The following is a 17,191-nucleotide window of genomic DNA, read 5'->3' as shown; positions in this document are numbered from 1 at the left end:
TAGCTTGATCATATAATAGCACTAGGTATCCTTCCGAAAAATTTCGAGGGGTCACATTTCGATCATATTGAGCTTTCATACGTTTTGCGTGAGTCTCAATTGCCAATGCAGCATCACGTCGAGTCTCATCTAATTGAGCTAAGTATAATAAACACTTCTCCTCTTCGGAAGTAGCTGGAAGTAATTCGATGGCCATTTGAAGTGACGGGATTTCGCATTCAATGGGCAGCACAGCTTCCAAACCATAAACTAGTTGGAAAGGAGTGAACCCTGTTGATGTCTTCACTGAGGTTCAGTACGCCCAAAGTGCGGAAAATAACATGTTGTGCCAATTCGACTGATGAATACCAATGATTCGTCGGATCATGATAACTAAAACTTTGTTGATGGACTCAACTAGACCATTCGCTTGTGGATAATAAGGAGTTGAGCTATCGTGACGCAAACCAAGCTAGCCTGTAAGTTCTGTCATCATAGCGTTTCAAAAATGGCGCCCATGGTCAGTGATTATTGCTTGTGGGACACCAAACCTAGCAATAATTTGATTGAATACGAAAATTGTAGTTGTCTTGCCGTCTGCCTCGAATGTAGGCATCGCCTCGGCCCACTTAGTAAAATAATCTACCGCAAGGATGATATACGCATGCCCCCCGGCCGAGTGAGGGTTACATGTAATAAAATCGATACCCCATTTGGCAAAAGGACCAACGGCAATTATAGGGTGGAGAGGAGCAGGTGGAGCGCGCATCTTGCGATCAAACACTTGACAGTTGTGGCATTTCCGGACCGCAGTGATACAATCTTTAAACAAGGACGACCAGAAATAGCCAGCGCGCAATATCTTTTGGGCGATGGCATACCCAGACATATGACCGCCACACGCTCCAGAGTGACAGTCATTCAGAACCCTTTCAGCTTCCTCGTGAGTTAAGCAACGTCGAAAAACTAAGTCCGCCCCACGGCGATAAAGAGTATCTCCAATAATTTTGTACTGTTGGGATTGGAATCGAATTTTCCAACGTTCCGACTTTGAAAATTCGGGCCGAAAGGATTGGATCTGGAGATAGACAATTATATTCCCATACCACGGATCTAAAGTGTTGATGAGAAACAAAGATTCGTCCGCAATGGGTTCCTCTGCCACAGTTTCCGTGTCAGCACACGGAAAGTCACACATTAACTCTGCAAAAACTAAAGATTTCTTAGACTTAGATTTCTCAAACTCTAAGTCGAACTCCTGCAGGATAACAATCCATTTGGAGTACTTGCCCCCTAGCAATTGTTTAGTCAAAATGTAGATCATAGGGTTGCAATCCGAAATGACTGTAGTTTTACGGAGTAGAATGTAGTGACGAAAATGTTGGACAGCTTGAACGACTGGCAATGCCAATTTCTCCACATGTGAATATTTGAGCTCAGTTGGATTTAATGTTCGACTAAGATAATATATCACATGTTCCGTTCCGAATTCGTCTTCCTGAACTAAGACCATCCCAATGGTGGAATGGGCGGCGGCGAGGTACAAAAAGTAATCCTGGTTGTAGTTGGGAGGATGCAGCAATTGTGCATGGGTCAACGCGTGCTTGAGTGCATCAAAAGATTTCTGAGCTATCTCATCCCAAGAGAATTGAGCGTTCTGTTTCAACAACCGGGTAAAACCCTTTGTAACCTTGGCGTAGTTAGGAATGAATCGTCGTAAAAAGTTTGCTTTCCCCTGCAAACTTTGGAGTTGGCGAAGACTCGAAGGAGGAGGCAATTTGATGATAGCTTCTACCTTCGAGGGATCGACGCGAATGCCGGCTTTTGAAACTACAAATCCCAGCAATCGTCCAACTTCTATACAGAAGACACATTTGTGTGGGTTCAACCAAATACGATAATTCCTACACCTCATGAAAATTGCTCGTAAATGGACAAGGTGATCAGCTCGATGTAATGAATGAGCAGGCAAATCATCGAGATACGGTTGCACAATGTGTTTGATGTCATGAAACGCATAAGACATCGCCATTTGAAAAGTGGCTCCGGCATTCTTAAGCCCAAAAGGTAATTTGCAATAAGCAAATGTCCCCCATGGACAAATGAAAGCCGTTTTTGGTTGATCGGCAGGTAGAATATTGATTTGGTTGTAACCGGAAAAACCGTCCATAAAGGAAAATATTTCACTGCCGGCACAATCGTCAATTATTTGATCGATATAGGGTGTTGGGTAGTTGTCCTTTGGACAAGCTCGATTAATATCCCTATAGTTGATGCATATTCTTATTGTTCCATGTTTTTTGTTAACCGGAACAATATTCGATACCCAATCCATTAACGGGATCGGATAAATGAACCCTGCTTTCAACAGCTTCTCAACTTCTGCTTTAATTGCAGCCACTTTTCATGGGTGAATCTGACGCAAACGTTGCCGGACAGGTTTAGCGTCCGGGTAAGTCTTGATCTCATGGACAACAATTGCGGGATCAATTCCTGGCATTTCCTCATAGGACCAGGCAAACACGTCGCAGAATTCTTGAAATAGGGCCTTGTATGTCTGAATTTCGTCATCTGTACACGAGGCACCTATATGAATGTGCTCAACAATTCCGTGCTTGACTGAAATGTCAATGGGAATAGTTCGAGAAATGTTTCCCAAATTCAGCTCTGAATCAGGATGTTTCATTGGATTCTGAGCTTCTTTGACATATTCAGCTGTAAAAATTGATGAGAAATCATTTTCAAAACGATCATCCTTAGGTAAAAACGAAGATCTTTGATGGAGATCTTCCCATGGTAAATTGCTTACACACAGGACTTCACGAAGTTTCTCGTCATATGACACAACTTCGGGAAATTCTATTAACTCCGAGGTTGACGTGAAAAGTGATTCCTCACGGACCACATTCATTTGGTCGATTTTGGTTGAACGCGGGTCGGTAAAAGATTGCACGGCTTCATAGGAAATTTCATATGGACTCAAAGGCATAGCATTACCAAATGAGTCTATCTCAGATTCAGAAGGAACAATCCAAGGATCGTCATAAACAATGGTGTCTGATGTAATCATATGAATAGAAGCAAATGAAGACAAGGCGTTGATTGGAGGAAAAGGAAAAGTACCCAGTAAATCGACATCTTTAACTAATCCTACTCCAACATCCTTATAAGGGATAGTCGTTTTATCGACATGCTGCATACTTTCTAAAGAGGCTGGGTCGGATGAAAAGTAAGCCAGCTGGTCTATTGTTACGATCTTGCCATTATATGGAAACTTGATTACTCGGAATACCGATGAAACGACCGCTGTCATATCGTAAGACCAACTTCGACCCAAGAGAAGGTTGTAGTCTAGAGGGGCATCAACCACCTCCACATCTAGACTAACAGTTTTTCCTTCAACCCCTATAGGCAAATCCTGTAAAATGCCAAACAGATGAAACCCACGGCCATCAAAGGCCTTAAGAATTGTCGGGGATTGATTTAGTGAAGGAGAACCAAGCGATCTCCAACACTGTATCGACATAATACACGTGGAAGCTCCCTCATCAATTACAGTTCGATGAATAGGCCTATTTTTTACTGTCGCTGGGGTCTGGAAAGCCATTTGATGAGGTAAACGCGGTGTACTATTTTCTAGATCAAAGATTATTAGGTTCGGGTCCTGAACATCAACAACTCCTATAGCCGACAAAAGTAATTTGCGTTGTGCTGGGCATGATTGCAGCACTTCCAAAGCCGACATTGCTGAGGGTGAAACAGCTAAATCCTCAACAATGTTGTAATTCTGGGCCGCTCTCGCATGTGGATTGAAAGCAGACTTTCGAAGTACACCCTTGGCGGGTGGTTTGATTACTAAGTCCGGGTTAGGTTTCTCGATCTGTAGTGGATCGGAACCGGGAGCTGAGGTTGATGGATTAGAATGAGAAGATTCTACTTCTTTGCCATCAACAGGACTTTTACTACCATAATCTTGCGATCGAGTCGCAATCCTTACATGAGACATCATCAATATGGGTTCTTCACTGGCACTCGAGGAAGAACCTATCATCTTACCCTCCTGCTTCGGAAATGGATCTTTCAAAACAGCAGGAGTTGGGGAACCCTTGACGATTTTCACAACCTCGGCCCGATGAGGGCAATCTCTTATAAAATGATCCTCTTCACAAATAAGACAAGGATATCGAGGTTTACGTTTTTCTTCATTGGTTTCCGACTTTTCAGTTTTCTCCTTTGGAGTTTTGTCTGCTTTATTCTTCTTCTTACCTTTCTTCTTCCCACCAGATTTTGATTTAGCCGTAGATGACTCTACAGTGTGAATATCAGCGGAAACTTCAATAGAAGATTCTCCTGTCGGGGAGTCTGGTAAGGTTATAATAGGAGAAGAATTCTTTGAGGATTTCTTCTTGCTTTTAGTATTCACCGTACCAATCATGCCATCAGCAGCATGAGACCCCGAAGGAGCAGCAGCGATTTGATTTGACTTAGGAAGATCTGGGATCTTTTCGTGTAACGTACCTGACTGAGTGTAAACTAAGTCAAGGTACTGCGCTTGAGCAATCACTTGCTCCTCAGTAACTACTCCGGCCTTAGCTACGTCTTCAGTAATCTTTGGTAATAATGATTTAACAAACCATTCAGCTAAGATTTGGTCCGAGATAAAAACTTTCACTAAGCGCCTTCGACGTCTCCATTCATGAATATGATTGGAAATATACGTGGACGTCGATTGTTTTAATGAAGTTAGTAACTCCGTGCCATTATCATATCTGACCGGCAACTGAAAATGAGTTAAGAACGAGGTAGCTAACTGGCTAAAATTATAAAAAGAGGCCCGTGGTAACTCAATGTACCGCTTGGCCACGAGACCAATGAGAGTACGCTGGAAAAGACGTAAGCGGATCGAATCATCTGAGATGGAATTAGAGGCACACCAGAGGTGGTAAGTCATCACATGATTCGACGGGTCCTCTCCAGACTTACCTTCGAACTTGGGTATGTCACTGGGCAACTTATTTGGCATTGGCGGCCAAAACGGAAGATAATTTATTGGATCATTCGTTAGGCGCGACAAGTCTGGTAAATCCAAAGTTGCGATAAATGGTAATTGCCGATTAGGATCCCTAAAACTCTGGGTCACGAGACCAGTCCCAGGAGGAGGATATCCAGGATAACTTGGAATAGGAATCGCGTTCGGGATATTGTATCCTCCCGGAAAACCAGGATTAACCGGACCATACTGGGGTTGTTGTGATTGTTGATAAGTGTACCCAGGATACAGTTGATATTGGTAAACTGGCTGCTGGACAGCAGGCCCGTATTGGTATTGTCCCTGGTACGGTTGATAAGTGAATTGTGGTTGACTTGTGACAACCATACTCAAACCAGGTTGTCCTACAGGCATCTGAACCGTAGTTTGAATCGTGGATCCAGACAATGGTAAAGATGTCTGAGGAGTAGTTACAGAGACAGTAGAAACCGGAGCTGTCGGTACTCCAGAAGTAAGGTTGGTAGATTGAACAGATGTTGCAGTAGTTGCAGCAGTCGTTTGAGATGGAGTACTAGGTGCAATAGGCCCAGACTGAGAAACTACCGAAGGTATAGAAGTTTGAACATTAGACTGGACTGGTTGCTGGGGTGAACCAGAAACTAAGGGTTGTCCAGTTTGAGATGACAACTGTACACTTGGCTGCAATACCTGTTGAATTTGCAATGGATCCCACACTATGTTCATTCCGGGGTATTGACCCATAACAGGTTGAGGATATTGAGATCCATAACCGGATTGAGGGCAGAATTGGTAACTGAAAGGTACATTTCCCGTACCTTGAACACAAGATTGACCTTGGGGTGGTTGGAAACCTTGACTCGAGTACTGACCTTGGGGTAGATACCCTTGAGGTAGGTACTGATACTGGGGTTGACCTTGAGGTATAAATTGATACTGAGGTTGACCTTGGGGTACATATTGAGGCTGGGGTTGACCTTGAGGAATGTACTGCACCACGGGTACATACTGTCCTTGAGGTTGCCCCCCAGACGCAATTTGTGTACCTTGAGGTTGCCCCCCAGGCGTTAATTGAGGCTGCCCCCCAGGCGGTAACTGGCCACCTTGAGGTTGAGAACTGGGAATTGAACCTGACATCATGTAAATGTCTCCTACGCCCAACGGTTTATTACCATTGTTTCCAGTTAATAACCCATGTTCAATGGGTTGAGGAGATGCTCCCGCAAAAGTACCAGAAAGTGACTGATACCCAGAGGGAACAGAAGGACCGCCGTACAAAAAAGATTCAGGAGATTGAGTAAACATGGACGACTGACCAGACATATTTACAGGAGTATAAATACCTCTAGGTGGATAAGGAGCACGAGGTGGAGAAAAACTTGACCCTGAGTTGTCCAAATAATTAGTTAAAGAAAGATACCAAGTAGTACTTCTAGGTGGACTGTAAAAAATGGATTCACGCTCCCTTAGATCAATAGTAGGTTGATTTTCAGGGATAGGGACGCCTATTTCTTCTTCTGGAGCAAGTTCTTCAATAGCTATCAAACCAGAAGGAAGATTTTCGGTGATGACCCTTTCTACCCTAAGTGAATCAGGAGCACTAGAAGTTGGAGTAACAGGTTCAGATATCTCAGGTTCTTCGCCTATATCACTAGTAGATGAAAAACTACCAGCAAGCTCGAAAACTGCAATAACTTCGGGATTATAACCTGTTTCTAGACTTTGGTAATCAGGATGAACTACCAATGAAGACTTTCCTTCTTTAGGTGAACCTACTTTACTGCCACTAGGAGTTACAAGGACTTTCAAACCTTTGTAATGACCCGGGACGTCTTCAGGAGGTTGGCCCCGAAGTCTACGGGACTTCCTCAACAAATCGGCCACGGTTACAATCTCAGGAGACTGGCCCCGAAGTCTACGGGACTGTCTCGGTAATTCAGCCACAGTTAAAAACTTTTAACTACTGCACACGCAAACAAAGTAAAATCTCAAAGCAAACCGCCTAAAGTCTCTAAAGAACCAAACAAATTCGAATCACATGCCTAAAGAATCTAGGGCATCAAACCATACACAAACAGTAGCCTTCCGGACCGAAAACACTAGTTGGTGATGAAGTCCAACATCGCCGAATTCAGTACGGAAGTGGCAGGTGGAACAGTTACCCCGGCAACCTGCTTAATGAATAGACCGGCACAAGTTCCTCCACTTTAACCGTCTCGAGTGAAGTGAACCCCCCAGAAAATCCAAGTGAGTCTAGCCGACGTCTGCTCCAGGTACAGTGGGATCTTCCCTCCACCGTCACCTTGGGTAGAACCCTAAAGATAATGGTCACTAAGGTCACCAACAGCAGCAAATATACCTGGGGGAACAGTATACGATCCGATAGCACGCAAGGGCAGAGTATCAAGCTCAATCCCCTTGCCGGCTCCTTGACAATAATCCAAGGTTTACCGAAAAGTGACCCCAGGCTCCTCGACAATAATCCGAGGTTTACCGTTTGTAGTACGTGCGTATCTGGCGTCGTTCCCAATGAAGGAGGATTGATCCCCTCACTGGTTCGGACACGATCTCGTGCTTCTCCTTTAAGAGGAGCTTTCCCAGAGCATAAATGTAACTATTGGATTTATCCTACCACAAGATGAGCTACTTGTTTGGTTTTTCTGTCTTGGAGAGTTAATTACTCTCCTACTCCAAGACACTAGCCTGATCTATATTGGTGTTTCAGAGCCCTAGTAAATAAAAAGTTACTAAGTAAATTTTACTTTAAGCGTTAATTTTATGGCTTTTCTTTAGGACAAAAGGTAGTGGAGATGAAACTGATGGTGTGTAGACTCGACTCAAATCCACTAAAAAGATGCACCTGAGATGATTTATACTATCTTTCCTTTTCAATGAATTCCCTAGCTAAGAGAGTTGGAGAATGCAAAATTGATATAAAGACAACTTTCTTGGCACTGAAAATCAAAGAAACAATCTCTTTATCTTTTCCAAAGCATACAACACATGACCACTAATTATTTCACGAAAATTCCTTTCTCTTTTCAAAGACTTCAAAGGCTACTAAAACAAACTTTTCTTCAAAAGAGATTTTTGTATTTTTTCCTATATTAACAAAGCATGTAAAACTACTTAACAAAAATCAATTTTAAAAAATCTATGACAATCAAATCAATTTTACCTAAAAGCAAATCTAAGAGAAATTCACCTAAAAGAAAATCTCACGAGGCAAAAGCCTACAAAGTCTAATTCCAGGATGTTTTACTCAGTTACAATTCAACCAAGGACTAGTTCATGCAGAATCACAAACCAGTCAAAAACAAAAATAAAATCTTTTGTTCTTTTTCTTAAGAATGAAATTCACAGCTTAAACAAACAAGCTTTCTCGAAATTCCACAAAGAGACAACACAAAGGTAGGTTTCTCACAAAGGTGGATTTTATGAAAGGTCCGACTCCTAAGAAGACTGAAAGACCAGGGATATCCAAGGTTTTACAACTTCTAAAGCCAAAGTCACTACAGGACCAATGCAAAAATCAAACCTAGGGCTAGAACTTCTATGAATTTCACTAAAACCCTTGATACTAATGAAACAAGCTTAGATGAAGACTTCTGACAGGTAACCAGTGGATCTGGGCAGCAAAAAACAAATTATAAACAAAATCTAGAAGGCAAAAAGGAAAAAATGTAATTTTCTCAACTTTTGACAGGGTACGCAGGCAGCCTGTTTGCACAGGTGTGGCCACGCTCTGTGTACAAAGTTGCAGTGCGTACAGGTACGCACTGTGCTTAACGCAGAGGGTGCGTACTGCTAGAAAAACCAAGAAAAATAAAATTTAACTTAACCCTAAGCTATTCCACCCAAATTCACAGTCAATCAGTCAAAAACTAGAAAGAAATCGACTTTTCTCAAATCAAAGTATCAATCAAAAGAGAAATCAATCAAATCCATAGATTCCCCAGCGGAGTCGCCATTTTATCATGCGGAAAGAGTCAATTTTGCGGACAAAACCGACCTCCCTAGAAGCTAAGGCTTTCTAGTGACAAACAAGACAATCAAGCACTATCTTTCCTTAAATATGCATTTAAAATACAAGCAACCAGGTGTTTAAAGCATACCTTTAGTCCAACGCTGTTTGTAGCAGTCCAGCCTCTCCGATCCAGATGAGCTCCTCCTTCTCTTTGAAACCTGCATTCACTAACAAGCAAATGATTACATAGCACCTGAATAACACATAAAATAAAACATATTCATCATAAAGACCAAGGAGTATATGAAACAAATTATATATAAAAACTTTTTGAGAAAAATGAACTTAATTGTATTAAGTGGAAACAAAAGAAACCATTACAACCAGTGCCTTGGTGTTGTGCAGGTCCCTCCCAGGGTCCAGCAAGAGTTCTCCTTTACTTTGATCAGCTCACCCACTTCCAAATGAAGCTAAGAAAGGATGGGAATCTCTCCTCTCAAGCTCTATAAGGGAGTCCTAATTTCAGCAGCATCTACCCTTAGGAATGTTCAGCTTTCAACCTCCCCTCTCTCTAGCCCAATGCATGTATTTATAATGCTTTGGAGGAAGTTAATCAGGTCCACCATCAATGGGATAAGCCCCTCTTTCAATGGGATAGCTCCCCTCTTGATGGGATAAGTTCCTCTTTCATAGGGATACATGAACCATCTGGAGGCGCTCAATACACGTCAAACCATCTTCTAGAATGCTCTAGAATCGACCACAAGTAATTTTTTTCAAGTAAAACTCGCGCCTTTTGACCTTTACAGGAGTACGCACCCACCCCTTTACAGACAGAGCGTACAAGTACGCAGGTATTGTGAACTTGAGGTGCGTACACGCAGGTAAGGTTAAGAGAAACTGCGTAACCAGAGTTAATTGACTTTTTAAGGACTTTCTCTCTTTCTTGGGGTTTGACATGAGAAGCAGAGGTATAAGACTTGCCAAGGAGGATAGTATGACAGTTGATGGAGCCATACTAACTGCAAATAGTTATGGTGACAAATTTTAGTGTAACAGGAAGTTAAAGCATTAACAGAGTTAGAAATACCATTGCATAAATACAATGTACCAACATTTTCGCCTTTTGCTATTACCAGGGCTCCTTTGGTTACCTTCCAAGCTTTATCTGTGAAAGTTGTCACACAACCTTCACCGCCTAACTGCCCTGTTGAAATCAGATTTTTCTTTAGATCTCGAACATGCCTTACCTCCTCTAATAGCCATTGGTTTCCATTCTGTTGTTTTACAAGAACCTTACCCATTCCAACGATTTTACAGCATTTATCATCACTTATACGAACTTGTCCAAAATCTCCTTGAACATAGTCATGAAAGTATTTCTTATCAGGTGTGGCATGGAATGAAGCCCCTGAATCTACCACCCAGGAATCAGTAATATTTTCGAAAGAAAGAATCAATGCATCTTGTAACACCTCATCTGTCACATTTGCTTCATGATTGTTTTCTTGTTGTGCATCTCCTTCATTTCCCTTCCGAGATCTACAGTCTTTCTTTAGGTGTCCTTTCTTTCCACATTTCCAGCACACTATCCCCGATCTAGACTTGGATCTGCCTTTCCTTGATTTACTGCGATATCCTAAGCTCTTTCCTCTTTCCATTTTTCTTCCTCTAGACTCTGCACTCAAAGCATTTCCCGATGTCTCACCGGAGCTTTTCCGTCGCATTTCCTCACTAAGGATAGCACCGACAACATCATCAAACTTTAAAGTACTAGATCCAGAAACGGAGTTACTAATGGCCATTACCAAACCATTCCAACTTTCTGGTAATGAGCACAAGAATAACAGAGCTCTAACTTCGTCATCAAAGTTTATCCCTACAGAACTTAACTGACTTGTAACTGTATTAAAATCATTTAAATGGTTTGCAACAGATCCACCTTCCGACATATTCATATTAAATAATCGTTTCATAAGAAATACCTTGTTTGAGGCCAAGGGTTTTTCATATAGTTTCGACAACGTCTACATCAAACCCTCTGTCGTGGTTTCCTTCGAAATGTTGAAGGCGACTGATGCAACAAGGCACAACTGTATTGTTCCGAGTGCCTTTCTATCGAGAAGGTTCCATTCTTCATCTTTCATACCCGTCGGCATCTTTGTTTTTCCGCCCAATGGTAGGTATAGATCTTTCTGATACAGATAATGTTCCATCTGCATCTTCCACAGCGAGAAGTTTTGGCCGTTAAATTTCTCGACCCTAAACTTACCATCTTCCGCCATTGCTCCCACTTGAACCAGGAACCCTTATTTCCTATGAGTTTATCAGCCAAATAGACCTTCGGCTCTGATACTAGTTGTTAGAAAATTATATATTACGGAGCAATGGAACACATAAAATATTGCAGAAATATAAACACAGAAAACACACAAAACAAGAGAGACACAGATATACGTGGTTCACCCAGTTTGGGCTACGTCCACCCCGAACAGCCAATCCTTCCTTTCTATTATCCAGTAAAATGAAGAGACACAACCTACAGCGAATCCGTTGTAATATCCTCTGTTTTCTCTCACAGTCTCACCTCTCTGTTTCTCGCTCACAGAATACACATCTATTTCACAACCTCAAATACAATACCCTCATACAAAGAGAGGGGTTGCCTTCTAGGGAAAAAAACCCTAAACTAAACATAAGTTCTACCGTCAGATCATCCACCTAATGAACGGCCCAGATTGACTAGAAATTACAATACTTTTACAAGGCAATTTTACATTTATTTTTGGCTTCGGGACCGCTGGCCCCCGGACCCCCGCGGGGGGGACAAGTCCCCCCCGCACCCCCCCCCCGCATGGAGGGGTGTACAAAACTTCCTCGGGTATACATCTGACTGAAACAAAGACCTCTGAACAATCATGCTCCACACACAACAACTCCAACTAAGAACCCTTCTTTCCTGTGAGTTTACCAGCTAGATATACCTTCAGCTCTGATACCAATTGTTAGAAATTAAATAACAGACAAATGGAAGACATAAAATATTGTGAAAAAACAAACACAAAAAAGCATAAAAAATGGGAGACACAGATATATGTGGTTCACCCAATCTAGGCTACGTCCACAGAGAAACAACTAGTCCTTCCTTTTATATTATCCATCAAAATGAAGGGATACAACCTACATTAAATTTGTGGTAACTTCCTCTTCGCTCTCACATAGTCTCCTGTTTTCTTCTCACACATAATAATAATACACAGACACAATACAATTCCCTCATATAAACATAGGGTTGCCTTCTACGGAAAAACCCTAAACTAACATAACTTCTACCATCATATCTTTCGCCTAATGAACGACCCAGATTAACTACGAAATTAAAATATTTTACAAGGAAATATTTTATCTAATTTTTTCTTCAGGGTGCTTCCCCCAAACCACCTCCATTATGTGGGGGTGGTAGGGGGGGCTTCAAAGAATCATTTTCGTCTTTCCCCTGACAGTGCTCATAGTAGTGGGGGAATCCCCCCATCGAGGACTAGGATCCAAACACAACTGAAACAAGACCTCTAAATCAGGAAGATAATGAAGCTCCACACTCAAAAGGTTCTAAATTTGATGGTAATAGTGGATTGGAAGGAAAATAGGTTGTGATTATAATGTAAGCCATTACAGGATTAAAAATCGGCCTTTTTGGGGTTGCTTCTTGAATGAGTCATCAACTTGGATTATTTTAGGAGTATTTATCCCTTTGTTCTCTGGCCAATTGAGATGAAAATTTGGAAGGTTTCCTCAGATTTTTAGTAAGGAGTTGTAGGTTATATTCTTGAGTGACCAATAGTTAGGGTTTACTCTTCAATTGTCAATAGTTATGGTTTGCTTTTAAATTGTCAATCTTTAGGGTTTTCTCTTCAATTTCCAATAGTTAGTGTTCCTTTCAATTGTTGGTATATTGTAGGATTAATGTTTGTAGTATTTAGGGTTTCATTTCTAACAAATTCCTTTGATTGCAGGATTAGAATAGGATATTAAGTAGTGTTTGCAAGAAGTAGAGAATGTTAATGGATAGGCTAGGTTAAGGTTTGGCTTTTCAAGCTTTTGAAGTTTTTCTCTGACATTTCCAGTGTTGCGTCTCAAAGTCCACAGACCCCAAATTGACATTAGATGTTTGGTCACTAAGATAAAATATATTTCAACAAAAAAATTCCTCAAAAGTATTTATTGTTTCTAGTGCTAGTGTTCAGACTTCTTTAGGAATGTTTTTTGTTCAGAATTCCTCATAAGTGATTCCTTTCTTACTGGTAATAATTTTCAAACTTCCTCAAAAGTGCTGTTCATTGATTATGACAATGTTCACAACTCTTTAGATATCTTCACCACATCCATGAAGAGTAAAATTTTATATGACTTTGATAGTTATTGGGAATGGGGGAAGTTGTCATCAAATAGGAATTTTGATGTAATGACATATTCCTTCATAAATGTTCCATCTCCCTAGTCATTATTAAGGAGGATTATTGGAGTGTGTCGCTTTGGTAGGTAATAATGTCTAGTTTATGTTGGAAGAAGCTCTAATTTTATGTAAAAGAGGTATATCCCACATCATTGTGGAGTAAAATACCCTTGTAATAATCTATTACATAAACGAGTGAAATTATATTATCCCACATTTATTAGTGGGATGTAATTCCACAATATCTATTGGTATAAAATAGAGGTTAAGGATTACCATGAAAAACACAAAAAAAAATATCAAAGTATTATCTTTGGAAAAGGTGAAGTATTTGTGGAGGTGCTCTTTGTATGTTTGGAGATTCCTAAAGATAATAAATATGTTATTTCCTTCACGTGGATGTTTCCCAACAGGGGTTTTACCATGTAAATCTAGTGTGCTTGTTCTTGTGTCTCTTGACTTCTTTCTATTATTGATTTAGTGTTGATATCATGCATAAGAGGTTACATTAGTAAATTTTTGTGTGTTTTAAACTATTAAATGTTTTTGCATATGCTTAATATTATAACATCTACCTCTATTAACAAGTACTCTATCAAGGTGTTGTGCAAAAAGAAAAATATAATAGCCAACTCATGTTATGATTAAGCATACAAATGACTATAAAATCCATAAATGATGCTTCTAACAAGCTAGTAAAACCAACAAGATAAATAGTTACAAAGCCCCAATTAAAAGAAAGGAAAAGAACTATTTAAGCAAAAAGTATGAGAATATTTTACACCTCTCTAAGTTATACCTTAAAAAAATATGGAGGCAAATTCTAACTTGTAAATCTAAGTAAAAAAATATGATTCCTTTGAGGGAATGAAACTCTCTGTTGGCTTGTTGGGGCCTGACCTAGGTTCAGAGGTGATTTAGCCAAAAAAATCTTGATACTACTAGCCCTTTCGGCAACAGTCCGCGGAGCGTAGACTGAGGTCTCACCCGAAGTAGTATGGGAGGGTGCTAGAACCAGGTTTCTACACCCTGGGGATGTCTGATGGGTTCCAAGTGGTTTGCGGTTCGATCATGCACGCACGTCACTACGCACACTTATCAGTACCTCGCAGCCTGAGATACTGCCTTCGCGCAGCCCTACTCGGGGGTTGAAAAATGTTATTACCCAAGTCTTTATCAATAACCCGATATTAGTTTATTAACTTAGTTTATCTGTATGCTTTCAGTTATACTTAACAATATTCACCATTCATACAAATGCATGGAGTAACTAAACAATATAATTGCAAATGATATCACACATGTAATAACACAAGAACAGATACACAAAATTCAGATAAAACTTCTTTATTATTCTTCCTCCTCGGTTACAGACTCGACTCCGCCCTGTGCACTCAGCTGCAGGGGTCCACGCACTCAGTTGTAGGGGTCCGCACAAACATCTGTGGACTCTACTAGGCCTTTGTACACTCAACTACAGAGCCTCTTCCTACTACTACAATCCAAGATACTTAGACTCTTGCTCTATGCTCGCTATCTTATTCTATCTATCAGATTCCATCCCTTTTCTTTAGGCCAATACTACATTCAAAAATTAGGGTGGATAGCCTTACGACTCCAACATACAATTCGCGCTCTGTGCCCGCAATTCGCAGAGATTTACAATAATATTACTCAAAACTTGGGCTTTGAGCCCCAAAACATGATGTGGGGGGGATTCCATGCACAACAGGCCCCCAACACAAACATTGTGACTCGCCCTCGAGTCACTCTATCGACACGACGATCTTGGCATGGAGTCCCTCTAGCTGGTCTCGAATAGTCTTGATGTCTGTAGCACACTTAGTTGCTACTTGTTGAACCTGCTACATCCTCTGTTCTAAGACCTTCGTGTCTGAATTGTGTCCTTACATCTGTACCGACATCGGCTGCGTATGTTCATAGTCCCACACCCTTGTCCAGCTCCTCGAGTCGCGAAGAATGTGCTTCGACCGATTAGTCAGATAGTCGGATCACCCGTGTAGGGCTTCAAGCAATTGCCATTTACTTTGCCTAGGAAGGGTTCTCCATTTAGTTTGACTAGCTGGACTGCACCTTCGTCTGTGACCTCCTCAACCACGTATGGTCCCAAACAGTGCATTCTGAATTTTCCCGGAAATTTTTCAAACTTACTGTCATACAGCAACACTAAGTCATTTACCTTGAAGGTGTGAAACTTTATATGGCGGTCGTGCCAGGGTTTTTCACCCTGCTTTTGTACCTGCTGATGAAATCTAGCCAAAAACTGTTCTTCCTCAAGTTCTTCCAATTACGCGAGCCTTTCCTCCAGAGCTTCGCGGTCTGTCATCCCTGTGAGTGCTACTATTCGTAGACTAGCTACGATATATTCCATTGGCATGACATCTTCCATGCCATAAACTAACTGGAAAGGTGTATGTCCTGTCAGTTTCTTGCATGTTTTCCTGTAAGCCCATAGCACAGCAGGTACGCACAGGTCCCAATTGTTTTGCTGCCTGTCGCAGACTTTGGTCAACACAGTCTCTAGTATTTTGTTGAATGCCTCTACTATCCCATTAGCTTGTGGGTGGTACGGTGTACTTTTCTAATGATACACCTGGAACTCTTCTGTGAATGCGCTGATAGTTTCATTCAGTAAATGTGTTCCGTGATCACTCATTAAGATTTTCGGACAGCCAAATCAGGTCAACACATTTTCAAACAAAAGCTTCGTAGTCGTAGCAGCCATGCAGTCTTTTATCGGCTGCGCTTCCACCCATCATATCAGATACTCTGTCGCAATTATGATGTAGCACGCGCCCGTATTTCCCTGAGGTTTGATCGGTGCCACAAAGCCGATTGCCCATTTTTCGAATGGTTGCAGTGCCATTTGTAGATTTAACGGCATCTCGTCCCTCCGCGATGGTTTTCCAGTCCTTTAACATACATCGTAGGCCTTATAGTGCGCTTTTAAATACTGTTGTAGGGTTGGCCACCATAACCCTGTGCGAAGAATCTTTTGTGTGGTCGCGTGTCCTACATAGTACCCTCCTACAACATCCCCGTGTGCTTCTGCAAGGATCTGACTTCGTTCAAATTCAAGTACGTATCTTTGCAATATCTCATCATTTCCCATTTTGTATAGGTTCCCTGCGATAACAGAAAAATCCGTCATGCGCACCACCAATTCCTTCTTCTGTTGGACGGAATATTCCTTCGGCGCAGTCCCTATTGTCAGAAAATGGATTATATCTTCAGAATCCTCGTCCGTGACGTGCACCGCAAAGAGCTGTGCATCAGGTAGTCCCTCCTCCAAATTAGTGGGTTCCTCGCCCGTCTCAATTCGCGACAAGTGATCCAGTCCTACGTTCAAGTGTCCCGGATTTACGACGACCTCAAAATCATATTCCTGGAACAATAAGAGCCACCTACATATGTTTCCCCCCAACACAAGCTTATTGAATAGGTATTTTAGCGTGGAATGGTCGGTATACATCTTGAAATTTCCTCTGGTAAATAGTGTCGGTATTTTTGGAGTGCGTACACCATCGCCAACCCCTCATGCTCGGTGGTGGAATAGTTCATCTCTGCTTTGGACAACCTCTGACTTGCAAACACGATAGGGTGATCTAAGCCTTCCCCACCCTCATGTGTGAGCACTGCTCCCAGCATGATACACGACGCATCAACATGGACATGAACTCCACATCCCATTTTGGGAAGACCAGGATTGGAGCGGAGGCCAATTTCCCCTTCAGGACATCCAAACTTTTCATACAACTGTCAT

This window comes from Pinus tabuliformis, chromosome 2_2 (genome assembly GCF_031772625.1).
Source record: "Pinus tabuliformis cultivar Carrire ecotype Pingquan chromosome 2_2, CPIR1, whole genome shotgun sequence".
NCBI lineage: Eukaryota > Viridiplantae > Streptophyta > Pinopsida > Pinales > Pinaceae > Pinus > Pinus tabuliformis.
Note: the sequence above shows the minus strand (reverse complement) of the source record.